Raw genomic sequence first — 13,170 nt, forward strand, 5'->3', positions numbered from 1 at the left:
CTCACACATCAACAGAGCCCTTAACCCCTTGAGTGCCCGCCCCTTTCCCCGCCCTGTGCCGGGCGTTTCATTAGCGGGCGGGGTTTATGACGAGCTGGTCTCGTCATGGGCACAGCGCAACTGCGGCCCATGACGAGACCAGCTCGTCATGGGCACTCAAGAGGTTAAGCTCATTTTCACTCTCATATCCCTGAAACTTCTGCTCATGTTCATACCCGAAGCTCCTAATCATGCTGAGAATCCAGAACGGTCCGGCTCATTCTTGGGTGCCTGGGTATCCTTTTTACTCTTAGATGCATATGGAATCCACCTGATTTCCCTTTTCCCCTTTAGGGCAAGTCGCTCCATCTCACTCTCAGATTACGGAGAACCATGATCACTATGAGATGCTCTGATTATTAGGTTTACTTTTAGTTCCACAGGTGCTCTGCTCACCCCAATTACCAGAGGTGACTTTTCACTCCTCAAACCCACAGGAAGCAATGCAGATGAGCAGGCACTGCAAGGGGGTTGCTCACTTTTGATCCGCAAGGCCTCAAGTTCATATTCAATCCTTGAGTCTATTATGCACTTCGAGCTCATAAAGAGCTTGGTGCTTTATGACTTTTGTATTATGGGTATAGACATGATCTGAAACAGGAAACGCTGCAGGAATGCATTGAAACTTCAGCCTTGGCATTTGTCTCCCAGATATTTTCTTTTCATTCACACTCTCTCTCAGGCACAAATATACAACCATTTACTCCTCTCTCCGATACTTAAGCCACTTTTTCTCTATTTTTTTGTATTTCCTCATCTTATGTCCATTATCTATCTATCTATCTATCTATCTATCTATCTATCTATCTATCTATCTATCTATCTATCTATCTATCTATCTATCTATCTATCTATCTATCTATCTATCTATCTATCTATCTATCTATCTATCTATCTATCTATCTATCTATCTATCTATCTATCTATCTCAGCCAACCCATGTACCACACTACATTTTCTTTCTCTATCTCACTCCCTCTGCCTTTCTTTCACTCTGTTTACACACATCTATCTTACTTGCTCTCTACACCGCTCGTTTTGTTCAATTCATCTCAACTTTGTGCCCTGCTCTCTATGTCTTCCTTTTTCCCTCATTCTTTCATTCTCAATTTCTTTCCCTTTTCGTCTCCTCAGTCTTTCTTAATATTCTTAATTCAACCACGCCCTCGCTCTCATTTTCCCTCTCTCTCTTTCTTTCTTTTGTTCTTTCACTCTGTGGGTTCTCACTTCAATTATTTTTCTAGGTCTCATGTCCTTGGATCCTGCTCACATATTGTACCTCTCCTTGGTGTTACATTTCAGTTCTCGGTCTTGCAAACCTTCCCTATTTCTCCAATAATGTTTTCTCTTCTCAGTCCCACCTACTTCCTGCAAATGTAACTCCTTTCTGTCCTTTACTACATCTCATGTTATATTTTGCTGTACCTGGTGTGTCCCATTTATTTACTCCCAGTAATCAGTAATAGAAACCCACCTACGTATGCTGGCAGTACTAAACCCAGAGGAGAAACGGCTGGTGGGATTTCTATTTATCATAGTATCCTTTTGATGAAGGGAATTCCAGCAGTGTACTGTACTCCAGATTGATCATTGCCTCCAGGAATGCGAACATCCTCAAAATCAAGCCCCAGACAGAGGGAGAGAACTAGGGCAGTGCGTGTGAGATACTGGCCCTCCTTCTGTTGTTGTAGTAGACCAGAAAGCTTAAGACACCATTTTTCCTTACTCCCCTTTCCTCGTACTTTGCTTTGTCATTCACCTGGTCATCTCCCTCTTCTCCACTTTCACTTTTTGACTTTCACTCTCTCTCCCTCTCTTTACTAATTTCTACTCTTCTCTCCACTCGTCACTGTTTGAAGTTATCTCTTCCCCCTCCCCCCTGCCTTTCTCTCACGCTTCATCTCTCTACACCTTCAGCAATATTTTCCTTTCTCCTCTCTTCTCTCCATTATGCTTCCTTCCCAATCCTCATTTTGTTATACTCTCTCAAACACTATCTCCTCTCTCTTCCTGTCCCTAATGATATATGAATGTTTTTTCACAATAAAGTTGTAAAAATAGTTGTTTTATAAAAAAAGTTTTCCATGTTTACTCATTTCGATTGCTAGTATAATGTTTTTGTCTTTTTTCAATAGAGAATGAATGACCCTCACTTGCTTTTGCTGCAGCGCGGTTATTATAAAACCCTTCCCTTATGACATCAACCCAGAAAATCTCTTACACCATTTATTCATCAGTGGGGCCCATGACACAGAAACACACATTCCACTCAGTTTTATGGATCAATGATAAGCAGACGAGCTGCAAGACATACTGGGTACCTTATTAATATTTTACCGAATTAATAATTATATACATTATATGCATTTGACTCTGGAATTGTCGTTTCTAAACATCAAGGTACTCTGCTATTTAGGTTGATGGACCAACTAGTAGGAAGCAGTTGATAGTGATTAAGACCAGCTCAATCACAATTTGAACCTTTTAACAATTATTGATCATAACTTTAATTCTAATAACCACAGACACAGTTTGAGTTAGCATGACATTTTTTTATCTAAATTCATTGAATAAATTGAATAAGTAAAGTTTATTAAGCAAACATTCTAGACATTATTTTCATAAGCATTTAAGTAAAGATAGAATAGGAAATGGAAAAATACTCATTACCCTTGGCCTTAGGGCGATGACGAGAATGATTCACCAGAACATGAATCGAAGATCAGAGGATAGGTTCCCAAAGCTGACTGACTGTCCCTCTAACCTCCTTGGATGTATTCCCTTCCAGGACAGAATCCCACGACGGTCTCGTTCCTTTTCCCCATCAAAGTTCGAAGTCCAAAATTATCAAAGTCTTTTCAGCATCATAAGGAAAAATCGTCTCAACAGACAGCGTGTTGTGATGAATAGATCAATGTAGAATAAGCAAGTGCAACAACGTCATTGTAAGCACAACTCTTTTATACCCTTCCACTAACTTGCTAGACCCAAAATTAAAACCTTTTAGGGGCTACATTCTTTCTGATTGGTCCATTGGATGGGTGGTGATGGTCACCTCATTGTCCTCCTTGCCTGAACCGGTTCTGCAAACAATCCATTCATGTAAATCTCGTGATTAATCAAGTCCAAGTGTACTTTTTAACTTTGTTAATATATTTGCAACTTTATCCGATTTCCATGAGCTTGTTCATCTTCTGGAGTTCGAGTCTCCCATCCGTTCCCAGGCATTCACCCAGAAAATTTGGCACAACCCTAGTCCTAGGCCAGGCTGGCTTTGACATCTCTCACTCCGGGCATAGGCCACACACGTGTGACTGGAACTTCCATTCTGCTCATGCGCGGGGCCATCTTTATTCTGCGCACGCAATCAAGTCTCTTGTCAGCGGCCATTTTCTCAGCGAGGCCTAGCAGGCCCAAACAGAACTAAACAACATAGCAGAAATTAGACATAGAAAATAAGCCCTTCTGTTTACCACCCACCATTCTAATGACCCGTGTTAGGAGTTACCTAGCATAAGCGACATTTAAAGCCATTTTACTTACCATCTGTATTCTTTGCCACAATATAATTTTACTACATATACGAAATACATGCAATTTACGTCCATTTTCTACACGAATCACAAACCTATGTTAATTTAACTTCACATTTGTAAATAAATTAGATGTTTGCAATGCCAGTTAGTTTCCCGGGTGTAGTGTCTAATTAAGGTGCTTTTGTTCATTAGTTCATGCATTCAAACAGTTAGCATTTTTAAGGTTATGAGGTCATTAAAATAGAAGGAGGTACAAAAAATGTTTTTGTATTTCCCCTGCTCCATCAATTCCCTCCTTTGGTGATTTTTAATATCACCACAAAAACCATCTCTACCAATTTATCAAAAATCATGTATCTTGTCCTTTTTCATTTGTTAGTTCAAACATTTGTATTTTTCCCATTCTGTCTTTTAGACTTGTTGTATATTTTCTCTTTAAATTCTTCTAATTCAATCTCTCCCATTTCTCGTTCTCTTTATTTTTCTCATTTTGTCTTTTTACCTTAATTTCTCTTTTTCTTTTTCCAATTCTTACACGTGCTAATCTCAACATTAATGTCATTAATATTACTACTGTCACTGGTATTAATATTTTCCCAACTAATGAACTACCTATTTCTGCAAACCATTTCTTTACAGAGGAAAAACTCTCACCAAGTTTCTCCCAAGCACCATCAACCTCCAGTGGGGTAATTTCTTCATGCAATTTAGTAATATTCTTTATATACCTTTGTATATTCTGACTTTTATCTGGAATGTAAGTAAAACAATGTTGTACCTACAGCATCCCACAGACTCCTCCCTCTTTTGCCAGAAGAATATCAAGGGCAAGTCGATTTTGCATCACCATGGCTCACATGCAAACCATCTCGGTATTCACCATTAAGAACCCTCCAGCAGTATTCGTTGATAAACGGTCTACTATTGTTGGCAATTTTCGAATCTTATATGCATTAAAAGATATACCCACTGCTGGTATCAATGCTCCAAAAATGTCACCTATTATCTCTGAGAAACTTTCTCTTCTTCTACGTGTTAGTGGTTTACCTATCTCATGAGTTCCTTTAGTTCCCCTATCTACATGAAATATCTTTGGAAAGACCAGGCATAGATAACATGTTCTGTACCAATGGTCCGGCAACCTATAATGAGCTTTGTTCCCACAAATAAAATAGCTCCCTGGGAATACTGGATGTTTTCCTCCTTTGAATCCCCATCCCCCTATAATTCTATATGTATCTCGACATTCACTAGCACCCACGAAATAGTTGTCATACATAGTGTTATCTCTACGAATGCACAATTTCCCTTATTGAGGCAAATATAACCCTATTGCTACATTAGTTTCACTCTTATCATAAGTTCCTTCCTCAAAACCCGAAGGTGGTGTTTTCATCTTTTCTCCTGTTACTTTTCTTTGAAACTTAACTCTTCTTTCCTCTACCATGTCTAAAAATACTTTTTCTTCTTTCCTTAATCTACAAGTAAGGTTGTGTATAGATGCATATTCTAATGTTAATTCTTTCGTTTCTAAGAAAAATTCTCCAAAAATCTTACCAGGCTTCACTTTGATTAGTTCAGAAACTACAGAAACTTTACCAAAAATGTCATCCATATCAGTATAATAATATTCTAATTTGCCTGTCTTATAAAATAAACTAGCCAACACACTGCAAGTTATTCCATACGTCAAGGGAAGGTGATGATATGTTACACCCTCTGTCACAGACGCAGGTAACTGCATGCAAACATAGCAATCGCAAACATCCATTGTCTCTACATATTCACATAAAAGCTTTGTAAAAACATTCTTAGAAAAATCATTAATTGACCTGTCTCTATAAGTCTCAGTATTATCTATCAGTGTTGCAGTATTCTTTGTGTCATGTGCCTTATCCCTATTTGTTTTATTGTTCATTCCAGATGTACTTTCGGCAGTTAATCTAAGTGGAATAATTATTGCTAAAATAAACCAAATAAGCATCAGTAAGCCTGTACAGTAAAAACACATTCTACACCCTCTGTGAAGAAAACTACACCTAGATCTTCTATTTTCATTCTCTGCCATGGCAAACTATAATCTAGGATATGTACAGAAAAAATGTATCCCTCCACACTCAAAAATATATGGCCTTCGAACCAACTGCCCTTAGCGCACTGTTTGGTCCTTCAGAAATTACTTTGATTTCATTAGATTGTCTTTATTCTGGTTTCTACAGTCTCTTCAGGATGGGTACAGCTCACTTACACCCTCCTGTTTACAATTTTTGTTTGTGTTCTCTTGACTGCTATTCACCTCTTCGTCAGGCAGTGCTATGTAAGTCCATTCAGGTGATTTGTATTTCAAATTTGGTCTTTTTACTCTTTTTGGTCTTTGCAATTGTCCTTTATTCAAATTGATTTGATTTCTCTGACTTGTTATTTCATTCACTTGTTCTTCCTTGTCTTTGTTCAAAATTATTATTTTATATCTCAGTCTTTTACATTCGTTGGGCCAATTGTCTCCTTTTTTTGGCCTTTTCAGTTCAGTCTCTGTTTCTTCCTGTTCCACTTTCCAAGCTCTCTTTCTTGATCTTCTCCTTTGTATTATTTCTTCTTCACTTTCTTCGGATTCTGTTTCAGATCTCACTTCACTTTCATTAATTTTGAACTTTATGATCTCTGATTCTTCATCGGATTTTTGATTTTCTTCTGTTGTTTCAATTATTTCCAAAGGGATTTTCCCAAAACTTGTACTTGGTTGTTCATCATCACTGTGAATTATTTCTGTTTCTCCAGTTTCAATATCAATTGTTTGTCTTTCAAAGTCCTCTATTTGCTTTCCAATGTCCTCAGTTTGTCTTTTACCAAATTCAGATTGTTCTGCTTCAGATGCTGAACTGGTGTCTGATATTTCCAGATGTCGACTTACAGGTCGATCTTCAAAATCTGGAACTCCGACTGCTTCAGTTTCTGTTTCAGATGCTGAACTGGTGTCTGATATTTCCAGATGTCGACTTACAGGTCGATCTCCAGGATCTGGAACTTTGATTGTATGACTGGCATGAATCCAATGTTTCACACCTGCACACGTTACTGATGTGTTAGTCACCAAGATCACCTGACGTGATTTATCCCAGCGAGGAACCAGGCAATTTCTTCTTCGATGGACTTTTATGCGAACCCAGTCTCCCGGACTCAGATCATGAGCTGGGTTTCTTTCAAGAGTGATCGCATCTGATCCAACCTGATGAAACACAGAATGCACCACATCAGCCAATCCATTGCAATAGTCCAGAATAAGATCATCAGTTATAGTCAGAAGTTTGTTGACAGGTACGAATGCTTGTCTCATTTCTCGTCCCAATATTATTTCATGAGGACTCAAACCTGTTTTTCTGTCTGGTATGCTCCTCATGCTCATGAATATGAGTGGTAGGGCATCTGCCAGTTTGAGTCCTATAGCTAGACACATTTTCCCTAGCCTATTCTTGATTGTGCCATTTACTTGCTCAACCACCCCAGAAGCCTCTGGTCTGTAGGCACAATGCAGCTTTTGTTGAATGTCTAATGCTTCAAATATCAGCTGGATAATTTCATTTTGGAAATGACTTCCTCTATCTGTTTCTATCGTTACTGGAAAACCATATCTAGGAATGAATTCTCTCAGCAGGAGTTTTGCTACAGTAACTCCGTCATTCCTTCTGGATGTATATGCTTCCATCCAATGAGAGAACAAAGAGACAACCACCAAAATATACCTCAGTCTGTTACTCAGGGGCATTTCTATGACATCTAGTTGGATTCTGGTAAAAGGACCTCCTTCACGTCCTATTGTTCCCAAACTCACCACTGTTTTCCTTCCAGGATTTAATTGTTGACATATAAGACATCTTTGACAAAGGCGTTCAGCTATAAACCTAAATTTTGGGTTGTAATAAGTCTGTTTAAAAAGTCTGATCATTGCATCTCTACCTATGTGTGCCTGTCCATGGTACACCCGTGCCATGTTAGAGATCAGGCATAACTGGTCTTTCATCCCTGTAAACCCAAACTCCATCTTCCTCTCTTTGTCTACAGCCTGATTTTATCCATATCTCATTTTCCTCATTACCTGCTTCTTCCTGCAATTGTCTCACTTCTTCCCACGTTTCAACTGTGTTAGTAAACATCAAAGGACATGAAACATGTTCTTTTTCCCTTCTCCGATTCATTGAAGTTGTATGTGTGGAACAATATGGAGCTATTTCGTCTGCAAATGTATTTCTCTCTGTAATGTAGTCATCATCATTCTTGGGTGCAGCACATTTCACGACTGCAATCTGTTTAGGCAGCTGTATCACCTTAAGCAACATTTTCACAAACTCACCATTCCTAATTGGAGATCCTGAAGAAGTCATGAATCCCCTTTGGGACCAGATCTGTCCGAAATCATGTACCACTCCGAAGCCATACTGGCTATCCGTGATCACAGTGATTCGGAAATTTCTTCCCAGTTTGCAAGCTCGAATCAAAGCAATCAGCTTAGCAACTTGGGCTGAACGTATTCCTCTCAAACAGAATGCTTCCATTATGTCTGCCACCGTACATACATCATATGCAGCGCTCAAAATTCCTTCTTTCGTTCTCAAGCATGATCCATCCATAAACATCACATAATCTGATTCTTCTAGAGGTTCATCTCTGATGTCAGGGCGGGGCTTTGTGCAGAATTCAAGTACATCCAAGCAATTGTGATCAACGTCATCTTTGACCTCTGCATTTACTGCATCAGGCAATAAAGTGGAAGGATTCACACTTATGCATCTCACAATCGTTACATTGTCTGCACCCAGAATCACCTTCTCATATCGGGTTAATCAACTATGTGTTATGAATTGGGTATTTGTTCTAGTCAGAAGGATTTAAACTGAGTGGGACATATACTTTCAGAGGATACCCCATCACAATGCCTTCACTCTGTTCCAGACTCACACAAGTGGCTGCTACTGCTTTTAGGCATCCAGGCAACGCTATTGGCCGTCTCATTCTTCCATGCCTTTGTACTAGTACTGAAAGTGCACATACGTCTCTTTCACTACAGTACAACTCAAATTCTTTCTCATAATCTGGCATTCCTAATGCTGGGGATTCACACAACCTGTTTCTCAATTGCTCGAAAGCTTCCTTCTCTTCCTCATTCAACACAATTGGATCTTTTACATCACTTTTTGTCAATCGCTGTAAAGGTTTTGCAATCAATGAAAATCCATGTACCCACTGTCGGCAGTAACCAACCATTCCGAGAAACATTCTCCCCTCTCTCTGTGTCATTGGGGCTCTCTTTCCTTTTATAATCCTGATTCTTTCTGTTGTTATTTTTATCATCCCTTTTTCAATATTATGACCTAAATACTGTACTTCTTGCTGATAGAACTGCAGTTTAGATGGAGAGACCTTAAGTCCTCCTTCTGCCAAATGATTCAGTAATGCAATTGTGTCAGTAATACATGCCTCTTTGGTCCTTGATGCCACCAATAGGTCATCAATATACTGGACCATAACAGATCTCTCAGGCATTTTCAAACTTTCTTGAGATTTTCTCAGAATCTGATTAAAAATGGAAGGACTTTCATTATACCCTTGAGGAATTCGGCACCATGACAAAATACGCTCGCCAAACCGGAAGACAAATAATGGCTGGCTGTCAGAGTGTAATGGAATGGAAAAGAATGCATGGCACAAATCAATAACGGTGTACCATTCTGCATCATGTGGAATTTGATACAGTAATACAGCAGGGTTTGATACAATTGGACAAAAGGGGACAGCAATTTTATTCACCTTTCTAAGGTCCTGTACTATCCTATAGGTTCCATTAGGCTTTTTCAATCCCATTGTAGGTGAATTACATGGGCTACTCATTATTTCTCTCAGAATCCCTTGTCCAATCATCTTATCAATCACTGATGTTATTCCTTCAATAATTTCTGGCGTTAATTTGTACTGTGGAGTATTCGGGTAAATTGCTTTTTCTTTTAAAGTAATATTTACAGGATCAATTTCTTTCATTAGACCTACATCCTTACCCGTAAAATCCCATACATCAGTCTTCACTATTCCTTTTAATTCAGTAGGGATTTTTTCTGCATCAAACACTGGAAATGTATCACAATGTTCAGGTTCAAATGCTGTCATAGTCACTTTGTACAGAACATCATCATCTGATGTCTGGAAAGCAATACCATCTGGGGTACAGTTGATGGTGCAGTTCATTTTACAAAGGATATTGCGTCCAAGAAAATATACAAGACTGCAATCACACACTACAAAACGGTGCATCTCTTTAAAGGGACCAATTTCCACCTCTACTGGTTTAGTAAGAGGGGCTTTAATTTGTCTGTTGGAGACACCTACAACTTGGATGAATTCTCCTGAGAGAGGAAGGTTTGGAATTTCAACAGATCTTACAGTAGAACGGGTAGCACCAGTGCCCACAAGGAAAGTAACATTTACACCATTCACCTTTCCGTCCACAAATGAACCTGACTGATCTACCTCTAGAGTTGTGCCAAGCACGCACTCCTCTTCCTCTCCTAGGCACCATCATAAACTTTTATCGGATTCATTTTCATCCGGTCGTAGCCAATACTGCGAAACAGTAGCTACGCGCGGCAATTTCGTTACCTGCTCTCCACCGTAGAATCCTGTCTCTGCACTGTATCTTTTAAGATTTATACTCTTTGGGAGAGGTGGCTGCAGCACCTGACTCTGTTGAGTAACTACCTGTTGCTGCGGCGGTTGTTGATAACTCACCTCATTCTGCACCTGTAGATTTAATGATTTATTCTCTGTATTAACTTTTGGAAGTAATTTACACTCGTTTTCTAATGCCCTAATTTTCCGCAATTATGACATGGCCATTTCTTTTTAGCTTCTTCTATATTCATGAGACCTTTTCATTTACCAATGTATAGTTTCATTTTAGTCTGCCCTGCTTCATTAATCTGGTTAATTATCTGGACTTCTTGTTGTTCTGCAACCTTCACCTGTGCCCACATTGCCTTTTCTTTGAGCTTACATTGTCTGGCTTCAATGTCATCACTACAACATTTTGCCTACCTTAGTACCTCATCCACTGTACTAGACTGCCAACACAACATGTGCTGCTTAATCATTTCACTTATCTCAGGTCTCAGACCATACACAAATCGATATACAAAGTGACTGATGTGTTTTTCACACAAACTCTCATATCCACTGTACTGTTTAAAAAACTAGAAGCAACCTTTCATAATAAGCGTGTACAGACTCCTTAGGTTCCTGAGTTGTTCTATCGATCTTTACCCAATCTGTTTCTCTAGGAGGAATCTTATTTTTCAGAAATGTGATTACTTGCTCATTTCCTCATTACTTCTGGACCTGGAGCTCCTGTTTTTGCGTCTCTAGGATATTCTTCCTTTGGCCAATCAATAGTGATTTTACATTCTGTCCACAAATCAGCAGGTACAACAATCTCAAACAATCCATCCAAATCTTCCCACAATACCTTTGAAACCTTTACAAACCTTTCTACTTGTCTATACCATTCTATAGGCTTTTCTCTCAATCTTGGAAAATCATTTGTAAATGACAATATATCCTGTCTGGACCATGGGACATGTACATAACCTCCTCCTGGAATTTCTCTCATTGGACATTCTACTAATGTTGGTTCCTTTTCTTTTACTGGGAAAGCTAAAGTTGCTTTATCAGCCGTTTCTTCTTTTCGCTTTATCCATCTACTTCTCCATCTGTCTACAGCTCCCCATTTTCTCAGTAACACAATTAGTTCTCTTATCTGTGCTAACCATCCTGAAGTGGTCAAATGTTCTATATCCTTCTCACTATAATCTACTCTGTAAGGTTTCTGTAATCCTCTAACTTTTACAAAATATACTCCCAATCCACTTGCTGTTTCTCTCAGTTTTTCATGCAAATTCTTAGCTCTCCATGTAATACTTTTACACATAAACATCAACTCATCATCCTGATATGTTTTTAACTGGTCTGTACTAATAGTTCCTAGAATCAGTTCTTCCGTGTCTATCTAAATACATCCAAAGGTTGTGATTCTGTATCTTTCTTCTGCAAATTCTTGACCCACTCATTGAATTCTTCTGCAGTTGGACCCACAGGTGTCGTATTTAAATCTACTCTATTTACACTTTTCTCTGGTGTTTCAGTTGCTGATTCAGCTTCCATAGGAGTTTTATTTATTGGACTCTGATTTATTGTCAAATCCATAGGTGGAATTAATCTAACCAAATCTTTCATCTCCCTAACTTCAGGGTAAATCTTTTCTCGTACTTTTTGAATACTGGAATGCAAGGGAATCGTTAAGGAATGTTCATCTATCTTTTGATTTTCAAATACAGGTATCGCTGGACCTATAGTTACTGGCACAGTTACAGCTTCTACATTCTTTGTCAATTCTTTTATCTTTTCAGTCAATTCCTTTGTTGTCCTTCCTAGTTCAGATGCATTATGATTATGAGGTTCTACAGTCTGTGGTATTTTCTGTCTATTAAATGGACTATTTATTTCAGAAAATCGTTCTAGGTTTTGATTCAACTCAGTTTCCATTGGTGGTGCATTTGGTGTCACCACCGTAGAAGCTTGTTGATATGGAGGGGGTCTTTTATTTAATATGTCTTCCAACAACTCATCATCTGTATCACTGGCTCCATATCCACACCTTTCTGGTACTGTATGCTTCTTTTTCTCTGTACACTTTTTCCCTGTTGACTCCTCAACTGTTCTAGCAGGAAACATACCATCCGTCATATTAGCATACCTCCATCGTCTCATCCTGTCTTCATGACTCCAACCCCATACTCTTCCAGGAACATAACACTCATCCCTTGTACCTCTGTGTCTCTCTCTTTCATACATCTCACCTTCCCATTCACCTAGGGCTTCAAACTGTGTCGGTCTAGGTCTCAGTTCAAGTCTCATCATTTTGTTTCTCAAATTTCAAAGTACAGCAGTGCTAAACGAACCAGTTTCTGGAAATGCCGGCGCTCCATAATTTTGAGTATATTTTGCCCAATTTTCCAACCAAATACAAGTATGATAACCATATTTCAACATCATATAAGATGCTGGTGTTTTCGGTGGAGGAAGCACTTCTCTCTCTTTCGTTACAATATTTTTATCTTTTTTAAAAAGGTTCTTGAATTTCGTAAACCATGAAGGTTTCTCTATCTCTCGTCCATCATAATAAGCCATATTTCATCATTATTGGCCGAAGCAAATACACACAACTCTCCTTTAATCTGCTTGACTATTCTGTCCTATCCCAGCGCGAAACACACTAACACACCAATCAGTAAGCTTTACGTCACTCTCACACTGACCAATCCCAGCGCGAATCACACTAACACACCAGTTGGTAAGCTCCTCGTACTTCCGTGACTGTCCAATCTCAGCGCGACTCACACCAATGTACCAATCAGAAAACTCTTTGCCCTTCCGCAACTGACCAATCCCAGCGCGGTTCTTGTTAATGTCAGCTCTACTCCTGCTTCTGCTGGCCCCTCCTTTACAAAAATTATCGGCACTGTTTATTTGACAAAATCGGTTAATTACGACATAA

This window comes from Triturus cristatus, chromosome 10 (genome assembly GCF_964204655.1).
Source record: "Triturus cristatus chromosome 10, aTriCri1.1, whole genome shotgun sequence".
Classification (NCBI taxonomy): domain Eukaryota; kingdom Metazoa; phylum Chordata; class Amphibia; order Caudata; family Salamandridae; genus Triturus; species Triturus cristatus.